This window comes from Glycine max, chromosome 6, assembly GCF_000004515.6.
Source record: "Glycine max cultivar Williams 82 chromosome 6, Glycine_max_v4.0, whole genome shotgun sequence".
Lineage (NCBI taxonomy): Eukaryota > Viridiplantae > Streptophyta > Magnoliopsida > Fabales > Fabaceae > Glycine > Glycine max.
The window spans coordinates 41376577-41387704 of record NC_038242.2 but is presented as its reverse complement, the minus strand read 5'-3'; positions in this window follow the sequence as shown (position 1 = coordinate 41387704).

The window sequence follows — 11128 nt, the reverse complement described above, 5'->3', positions numbered from 1 at the left end:
TTCTTCAATGAGTATGACCATGCAAATGACTTGGGGTAGCGATGTGGCTTGGAGCACAACAAGCTCAAATTGGATGTCCTTTCACAGGCCTGAAATGAAGCAATTAAGGATTGCTTTAGGAATCCTTCGACCCTGTTGCATAACATTTCAAATTGCACTTGGTAATCCATTACAGGTCCTGATTGCTTCAATTTAAACAATGTAGCTTGATGGTTAGTAAAGGTTCATGGTATGAATCGCAACTCTAAGTCTAAGGTGAATGCTTCCCACGTAGTCAATTGATGGTTTGAATGCATCCATTTGTAGCATCCAAGAGCAGCTCCTTACATAAAGAAGGGAAGGAAGAGAAGGCATTAATAGGGTGGTGTTTGGATGTGTTCAAAATATTTTTAAGCTTTGAATATCCAATCCAAAGGATTCGTGACATTTAAACAAGCAGCTCATGTATCTGTGACATACACTGATTGATGAGCTCCTAATTGGCAGCTTTCTCAGGTTTTGGAAGAATTAAGACTGGATGAAAGCACCAATGATAGAAATTGACAGAGTTGCAAAAGGAATGTTACCCTATTTGAGCTGGGTGGGCTCCAAAGAGATAAAGGAAGAGGAAACAAAATTTTCTTAACTTTTCTTTCTACCCTTCTCATTCATTTCACCATGCAATATAACCACTATAGTAATTAGAAATTACACTAATCCATTGACAGATGGCATAATCCTAACAAAAGGAAATAACAAAAAGATACTACCATATAAAGTAATTATCCAAAATCCTAACAAACGCATCAACAACAATAAGGAATATTCACACATAATCCTTCAACCAACTTGGGGCTTTTCTCATTCTTTTGGTCCTTTCCTTCGCATGCTCATCATTTTGCATTGGCCCCATAACTCTAACAGCCCTCCACTCATAATAGAAATTAACAAATAAAAGTAAAATTTGTTAATAGTAAAATGCCATTATAAAAACAAATAATACTAAAGTCCTCCTCATCAATTTAAATAAGTGGGCTATTAAAGAGATGTCAATATAAGCTTATAAAATTTAGGTTTAACTCAATTAAATAATTGAGTCAAATCTCAAGTTGAATAGCTAATTTCATTTACACCTCAACTCATAATCGTTTAATTGGTTTCAAATTCTAATTCGATATATACTTCTACTTTTGATGCTCCATCCTTTTTTTCTAATAGTGGTTTAGATTTTGGGATAAAGTTTATAAGATATATGATGTTCAAATTGATGGACTACATTATTTTGAGAGTGCGTAAAGAATTTATTTCGGATAGTGATTGTCCACCAAATTCTATTTTTACAGGAAAAGGAGCAACACATTTTTTTTGTCCATTCTTAATTTGTAGTTAATTGCATTTTGTTGGAAATTCCTCCATAATTAAGGTTGGTTCACATTTAAGTAAACATGCAAATTCAAATACATAGGAAATTGAGGAGCACATTCCAAGGCATGCATAGGAATTTGTGGAGCACTTTCCAAGGGGTTGAAATTGGTTTCTTTGGTCTTGAGACTTACACACTCCACTTAGGAAAGTGAAGATTGAAGTTACAAGGAGTTTTCTGAATGTAACTCATTTATTGGCATCCACCACTTACTCTTGAAGGAAGCCACACCCATCTCCTATAAATAGGGAAGCTTGTGAAGAGTTGGAGCATCCCATCTCATCATATCCAAAAAGAAGCAAAGCAAGAGTGATTGTGAGAAAGAGAGTTCTAATTTGCACCACACTTGGTGAGAGTCGAGAGAAATTATAAACCATCCTTGTTGGGTGAGGTTGAGAGATATTTTCTTATATTAAAAGAGTCATTGTAATCCTACTTTTAATAGTGGAGATATTTACTGGCTTGGTCCCATGATTTTTACCTTTCACATTGAAAGGGTTTTCCACGTTAAAAGTTCTTGGTGTCATTCTTCTACTCTCTATTCTTGTTTTTTCGGTTTCCACTAAGTGCCTATTTTGTGTCTACAGAGAGGGAAATAATGTTGGTGTTTCCCAACAACGGTATCAGAGTTCGCCTTGTTCGAGGGGAGCTATTATCCTGTTTGATTCAAGATGGAGGAAGCTGTCACTCATGATGGAGATATGTTCAAGCTAACCACAGATAATTATTCCTATTGGAAGCTGATGATGGAAGACCATCTGTACTGCAAGGATTTGCACGAGCCAATGATCCACGAGAATAAGCCAGAGGGGAAGAAGGACAACAAATGGGAGCTCTTTAATCGAAAGGTTGTAGCTATGATTCGTAAGTATATTGTCTGAAGCTTATTCAAGCATGTATCAACTTATACCAATGCGTATGAGTTATGGACAAAGCTTGAATCTTTGATTCAAAAGAAGACGCCAAGGAACAATGCTCATCTTGTCAGACGCTTGGTCAAGCTAGAGTATATGGATGGTAAAAAAATGATTAAACTTCTAAACACCTTCAAAGGTATTATTAATTAATTGAAGAAGGTAGATATGAATATATATGATGAATTACAAACTCTTCTACTCCTCAGTTCTCTGCTTGAAAGTTGGGACACATTGACTGTCATTGTCAGCAACTTTGCATTAGATGGAAAGTTTAGCATGTATAATGTCACAAACAGTTTGTTGAATGAAGAGTCTAGACGAAACGAGAAAGAGGCTTGAGTAGTCACTCTGAAGCAAATGTTATTGAAAATAAAGGAAGGAGTGAGCACCATGGTAAATGAGGCCATGGGAAATCATGAGGAAGATCCAAGTCTTTCCCCCAGAGGCTTGAGTTGCTACTATAGCAGAAAATCAGGCCATAAGAAGTCTAAGTACAGATTCTTGAAGAGAGATCAAAAGGCTGGAACTGTCCATGCTACTCAAATTGACCCAAAGAAGAATGAAGGTGGAACCATTATTGTTGGGGCATTAGACGATGAGAATGTTGTTCTCATCGATAATGAAAATTAATTAAATATTTCATATGATGATTGTATATGGATAATCGATTCTGGAGCATCATTCCATGTTAGTCCTTATGCTGGATTTTTCTCGACATATCAATAAAAGGATTTTGGTACGGTGAAGATGGACAACTATGTCACAAATAAGATTGTTGACATAGGGGGGTGACTTTGATGATTGAAAATGGAAGCGAGCTTGTGCTGAAGGAAGTAAGATATGTGTCTAAGATGCGTTTAAACCTTATCTCAGCAGGAAAGCTAGATGAAGCTGGGATGCTATAGCAATTCGATGCCGATAGATGGAAGCTTAGTAGAGGAAGCATGGTCGTTGCTCGAGGTAAGAAGGAAGGCTCCTTGTACATTATGCAGGGAAGGATATGTAAAGGGGGGATGAATGTTGCTAAAGATGCAATCAAAGAATTGTAGCACAAGAGATTGGGTCGCATAAGTGAGAAAGGTTTGGAGTTTCTAGCAAATGATCACTTTCCAAACATAAAGGGGCAGCCACTTGAATCCTGTAAAGACTGTCTTGCAGGTAAACAACGCATAGTGTCTTTCCAAAGATCGGATAAGGCTATAAGGAGAAAGCAAATCTTGGATATTGCCCACTCATATGTTTGCTCAATGTCTGAAAAGTCCCTTGGTGGTGCCCAATACTTTGTTACATTCATTGACGATTACTCCAGACAGATGTGGGTGTATCCATTGAACATGAAAGATCAAGTTCTTTGAACTTTCAAGGAGTTTCATTCCTCAGTAGAACAAGAGACTAGAAGAAAACTGAAATGCTTGAGATCAGACAGTGGTGGAGAATATAGAGGCTCATTCAAGGCATACTGCAAGGCTCATGGGATACGACATGAGAAGGTACCTCCCAAAATTCCTCAGTTGAATGGATTAGCTGAAAGGATGAATAGAACAATTGCAAAGAAAGTTACATGTATGCTTTGACATTCAAAACTCCCTAAGACATTCTGGGGTGAGGCAGTGAAGACTGTAGTTGATTTGGTCAGTTTGTCTCCTTCAAGACCTTTAAATGGAGAGATACCAAAAGAAGTTTGGCCTGGAAAGAAATCCTCCCACGGTTACTTGAGAGTCTTTGGGTGCAAGGCTTTTGTCGATATTATGAAAGATGAAAGAGCAAAGCTTGATGCTAAGGCAAATGAGTGCATATACCTTGGTTCACGAAGAGATGAACTTGGATTCAGACTATGGGATCCTATAAATAAGAAAATTGTTTGAAGTAGAGATGTGATGTTCTTCAAAGATCAGACAATACATGATATCCAACGATTTGAGAAGCCAAAGCCCATACTGAGAAACTTAAGGGGAGAGACTCTTCTAAGAGAGGTAGAACTCACTCAGATGATAGAAACCAATCAGGTGGAGCAACCTTCTCAGATAGAACAACTTGACCAGATGGAGCAGAGTTAAAGGGAGCATCCAACTCAAATGATGGAAGAATCAACAATGGAGACTGTCTAGACGGAAGATGAATCCCAACTAAGGTGATAAACAAGAGTCAAACAACCATCAAGGAGGTATTTCTCTGTTGAATATGTCAATTTCACTGATGATGGGGAACCTTAAAGTTTCTAGGAAGCCATTTAGATAGATGATAAGGAGAAATGGATGCAAGCCATGAAAGAAGAAATATAGTCCCTAATTGAAAATCAAACATATGATCTAGTGGAGTTACCAAAAGGAAGGGAAGCATTAAGAAACAAGTGGGTGTTCAAACTCAAGAATGAAGAGAACAACCCAAACCCAAGGTACAAAGCTCATATTGTGGTGAAAGGATGTAACCAGAAGAAAGGCATAGATTGTGAAGAAATTTTCTCACCAATGGTGAAGATGACCTCTATTAGAGCAATTCTTGGTCTAGCTGCAAAACAAGACTTGGAGGTTGAGCAACTTGATGTCAAAATAGCATTCTTACATGGAGACTTAGATGAAGAAATTTATATGGAGCGACTAGAAGGTTTTGTAGAACTAGGGAAAAAACACTTAGTGTGCTGCCTGAAGAAAAGTCTCTATGGTTTAAAAAAAGCTCCAAGACAATGGTACAAAAAGTTTGATCTCTTTATGGCCTAACATAATTTCAGAAAGTCCTCCGCAAACCATTGTGTGTTTATGAAGAACTACAAGAATGGTGACTCCATCATACTCTTGTTGTATGTTGATGATATATTGATTGCTAGAAAAAATAAAATGAAGATTGATGCTCTCAAGAAGGTATTGAACAAATCTTTTGCCATGAATGATCTGGGTCCATTAAAGAAGATCCTTGGAATGAAGACCACTAGAGTTCAATCTAGAAGAATGCTCTGGATATCTCCAGAAGACTAAATTGAGAAGGTTCTTGAAAGGTTCAACATGCATAATGTCAAACCAGTGCATGTTCTTTTTCCTTTACATTTCAAGTTAAGCAAGATGCAATGTCCAAAAACTAAAGAAGAAAAAAAATAGATGAGCAAGGTGCTCTATTCGTTTCCTGTGGGTAGCCTTATGTATACAATGATTTGCACAAGACTAGACATTGCCTATGTTGTAGGAGTTGTGAGTAGATTCCTATCAAATCCAGGAAAGGAGCATTGGAACGTTGTGAAGTGGATACTAAGGTACCTCAGAGAAACTGCCAAATGGTGCTTATGCTTTGTCAATGGAGATTCAATGCTTCTTGGATATGCAGATGAAAATATGGCAGGAGATGTGAATTCTAGAAAGTCTACATCTGGATATCTGATTACTTTTGTAGGGGGAGCTGTGTCTTGGCAATCAAAACTTCAAAAGTATATTGCATTATCAATCATTGAAGTAGAATATATTACAGCAGCTGAAGCATTCAAAGAAAGGTTATGGATGAAGAAATTCTTAAATGACTTGGGACATGATGTAGACGATTATTTGGTAAACTGTGATAATCAAAGTGTCATCCACTTAGCCAAGAACCCTATGTTCCATTCACGCTTTAGACACATGTACATTTGTAAACTGAAGTTAAAGAAAATCCATACAGACTTTAAGTTGTCAGATATAATGACAAAGACAATACCAACCAAGAGGGTTAAAGACCATTGTCAAGGTGCTGGTATAGTGGTGCACACCAATTATTTCGAAAGAGGGAGATTTGTTGGAAATTCCTCCATAATTAAGGTTGATTCACATTCAAGTGAACATGCAAATTCAAATACATAGGAAATTGAGGAGAACATTCCAAGGCATGCATAGAAAGTTGTGAAGCAATTTCCAAAGGCTTGGAATTGGTTTCTTTGACCTTGAGACTTACACACTTAACTTAGGAAAGTGAAAATTGAAGTTACAAGGATCTTTCTGAATGTAACTCATTTATTGGCATCCATCACTCACTCTTGAAGGAAGCCACACCCCTCTCCTATAAATAGGGAGGCTTGCGAAGAGTTGGAGTATCCCATCTTATCCCATCCAAAGAGAAGCAAAGCAAGAGTGATAGTGAGAAAGAGAGTTTTATTTTCCATCATACATAGTGAGAGTTGAGAGAAATTGTAGACCATCCTTGTTGGATGAGGTTAAGATTTAAATGTATGAATACAGGTTTTGATGATGCCAAAAGTATAATCAAACAAGATTGCTTCAACAAACATTCAAGGTTAAGCAAACAAAGATTGCATCAAAGATTAATTCAAGGTCAAGCAAACAAGATCAAGAAAAAGATAAGGCCTTAGAATATTTGTTAAAAGAATCTCACTGGTTGATCATCTTTTGCCTCAAACACATTGTTTCCAACAAATCAAGGCACTAGTAATCAATTACAAGGCAGTGTAATCGATTACCAGAAAATAAGTTTGCAAACAATCTTTTAAAAAAGGTTTTAAAATTTGAATTTTGAATCTTGTAATCGATTGTCAGATGTTTGTAATCAATTACCAATAACGACACTTCAGAAAACACTTTGAAAAGTCTTGACCCTTCAAAATATAACTGTGTAATCGATTACCAGAATCCTGTAATTGATTACCAATGAGAAAATTTCAGAAAAGCTTTTTGAAAAGACACATCTCTTCAAACCATTTTGAAAAGGCACGATGGACCTATATATATGTGTGTCTGACTTTAAAAAGAAGGAGATAGATGTTTTAAGAGAACTTAATTGTCAAATGTTGTCTCAACAAATATTGGGCAAACACTTGCAAATCTATCGAGAATTCTTCTAGGATCTTCAATTTGTATCATCTACTCTAAAGGAGAGAAATCTTTTTATTCATCTCATAAACTCAATTGTAATCAAGAGACTGGTTGTCTCTTGGATTGTGAGGATATTGAACAAAAGGGTGAGGGATCCCAAGGTGTGTTCAATGTCAGTAAAGGATTTATAGAGATAGTTGAAAATCTCAAGTAAGTTGTTTGAGGACTGAATGTAGGCACGGGAAGTGGCCAAACCAGTATAAATTGAGTTTACATTTCTCTCTTCCCTTATCTCAGTTATTTTATTGCAGATTATTTTGTCTTGCGCAGTTAAGAGAACATTATTAAATGAATTGCTTCTTCTTCTTCTTCTTCTTTTTCTGCATTTTGAGCCTATCATTTAAAAGGGGGTTAAAGTTTGTTAGTGGGAAAATTTTGAAACTTAATTCTCCCCCTCTTAAGTTATTGAGGCCACTTGTCCAATAAGTGGTATCAAAGTAGGATTCTTGTCTAATGTTTAAAAATTCAAGAATAATTATGGTTTTATCTAACTTTCCATTTCCTGAAGGGAATTCTATTAATAGGCATCTTATTTTCAATAGTGAGGGTTATCACTATTGGAAAACCCAAATGCAGATCTTTATAGAAACCATACATTTAAATATATGGAAAGCCATTGAAATTGGTCCCTTCATTCCTACAATGGTAGTGGGAAATGCAACTATAGAAAAATATAGAAAAAAATGGGATGAAGATGAAAGAAGAAGAGTTCAATATAATTTAAAAGCCAAGAATATAATTACTTCTGCATTGGGCATGAGTGAGTATTTTAGAGTCTCAAATTGTAAAAATGCAAAAGAAATATGGGATACATTACAAGTAACCCATGAAGACACAATTGATGTTAAGAGATCTAGAATAAACACTCTCAAACATGAATATGAACTGTTTAGAATGAATCAAAATGAGACTATACAAGATATGCAAAGGAGATTTACACGTATAGTTAAGCATTTTGCATCATTGGGAAAAATATTTCCTAATGAAGATCTCATTAGCAAAGTGTGAGATGTTTAAGCAGGCAATGACAACCAAAAGTAACAGTAATTGCAGAATCAAAAGATCTCATCAACATGTCTCTTGTCATTCTCTTTGGGAAACTTCAAGAACATGAAACGAAACTTATGAGACTCTATCAACATGAAGAGAATGACAGAAGGAAGAAAGGAATTGCACTCAAAGCTTCATTTTCTTCTATTTATGAGGAAAATGACAAAGAAAACTCAAATGAAAAGAACTTAGAAGAAGATGATTATTTCAGTCTCTTTGTGAAGAGATTCAATAAATTTCTGAGAAACAAAGGAAATTAAAGGAGATCAAACTTCAATCCAAAGAAGAAAGGAGAAGATTCCTCCTTAGTTCCAAAATGTTATGAATGCGATCAACCTAGGCACTTGAGATTTGATTATCCTGTCTTTAAAAGAAGAATGAAAAAATTCGACAAGAAAACTTTCAAAGATAAGAAAGAAAAGAACGCATACATCACTTAAGAAGATAATGACATGGATTCATCAAGTGATTCAGAAAATGAAATCATAAATCTGGGCCTCATGGCCAAAGACTATGAAAGCGGAGAAGAGGTAATACTTTTTAACTATGACTTATCTATTTCTTTTGATGAACTCCAAGATGCATTCAATGATTTGCATAAAGTATATGTCAAACTTGCCAAATTATTTTCATATTCTAAGAAAACCATTTCAAGTTTAGAAAAGGAAAATTTGAAATTAAATATAGAGTTAGAAAATCTTAAATTTGAAGTTAAAATTTTTAAATAAGTAGATAAAAACCAATCTTCTACAAAATGCTTAATAAAGAAAACAATAAAGCATCTCATTCATGTGAATGTTGTGATAAATTCAAAGAAGAAATTTTAGATTTAAAAATTGCTCTTGCCAAATTTACTCTTGGTAAAAATAATTTAGATATTATATTAGACAAAAAAGATGTGTTTTTGATAAGGCTAGATTATGATATAATCTTGAAAATCAACAAAAGATGTATAAAAATTTATTTGCCTCCACTCAAAAGACTAGTTCTCCCTTCTTAACATGCTTTTACTGTAGTAAGAAAAGTCATAGTGCATCAACATGTTATATTAGAAAGAATAGTAGTAGCATTGGAAAAATGGTATGGGTTCCAAAAGGATCCTTAGTCACAACTAACATTTAAGGATCCAAGAGAATTTGGGTACCAAAATCAAAATATGATTATATGAATGATGGACTCCTTGAAGCAAAGTTGGTACATTGATAGCGGTTGCTCCAAACACATGGCGGGAGATGCATCAAAGTTTATTCATATTTCTCCCAACAATAGTGTACATGTGACCTATGGAGACAATAACAAAGGTAAAATTGTTGGAGTTGGAAAAATAGGTACGAATCCCTCTACCTCCATAGAAAATGTTTTACTTATTGATGGTTTTAAGCATAGTTTATTAAGTATTCATCAATTATGTGATAAAGGCTGTTTGTTATCATTTGATTCTCATATTTGCTTTTGATGAGACTAAATCTATTAGGCCAAGAAATGATACTTTGAACGGTATGGCATGCTCTACTCTCTTAATTTATTATAAATTACTGAATGTTTTTCTTCTCTTTGCTCATGATTTGTTTTTGATGTTAACAAAGGGGAAGAGATAGATAAAAGATAAGACAATAAGGGGAATTATCCATTTTTATTGAGACAGTTTTCTTTTCAATGAAATCTTCAACTGTTTCATATAAGCAATCATTGTAAAATCAAGGGGGAGTGAACAACACAAATATATATTCTTTTTACTCATAACCTACAGATGGTTGTCATCATCAAAAAGGGGGGGGGGGAATGTGAATCATGCAGGTTTTCATGATGTCAAAAAGAATTTGCTTGATAATGATTGTCATCATCAAAAAGAGGGAGAATTTGAAACATGCAGGTTTTGATGATGCCGAAAAGAATTCACTTGATAATGATTGTCATCATCAAAAAGAGGGAGAATGTAAATGTATGAATATAGGTTTTGATGATGCCAAAAGTATAATCAAACAAGATTGCATCAACAAACATTCAAGGTTAAGCAAACAGAGATTGCTTCAAAGATTAATTCAAGGTCAAATAAACAAGATCAAGAAAAAGATAAGGCATTAGAATATTTGTTAAAAGAATCTCACTGGTTGATCAACTTTTGCCTCAAACACATTGTTTCCAACAAATCAAGGTACTGATAATCAATTACCAGGCAGTGTAATCGATTACCAGAAGATAAGTTTGCAAAAAAGCTTTTAAAAAGGGTTTTGAAATTTGAATTTTGAATCTTGTAATCGATTATCAGATGTTTGTAATCGATTACCAGTAACGACACTTCAGAAAACACTTTGAAAAGTCATGACCCTTCAAAATATTTGTGTAATCGATTATCAGTGAGAAAATTTTAGAAAAGCTTTTTGAAAAGACACATCTCTTCAAACCATTTTGAAAAGACACGATGGACATATATATATATATGTGTGTGTGTGTGTGTGTGTGTGTGTGTGTGTGTGTCTAACTTCAAAAAGAAGGAGAGAGATGTTCTAAGAGAACTTAATTGTCAAATGCTCTCTCAACAAATATTGGGCAAACACTTGCAAATCTATTGAAAATTCTTCTAGGATCTTCAATTTGTATCATCTACTCTAAAGGAGAGAAATCTTTCTATTCATCTCATAAACTCAGTAGTAATCAAGAGACTGGTTGTGTCTTGGATTGTGAGGATATTGAACATAAGGGTGAGGGATCTCAATGTGTGTTCAAAGTTGTAAAGGATTTACAGAGACAGTGAAAAATATTAAGTGGGTTGCTTGAGGACTGGATGTAGGCATAAGAAGTGGCCGAACCAGTATAAATTAAGTTTGCATTTCTCTCTTTCCTTATCTCAGTTATTTTATTGCAGATTATTTTATCTCACGCAGTTAAAAGAACATTATTAAATTAATTGC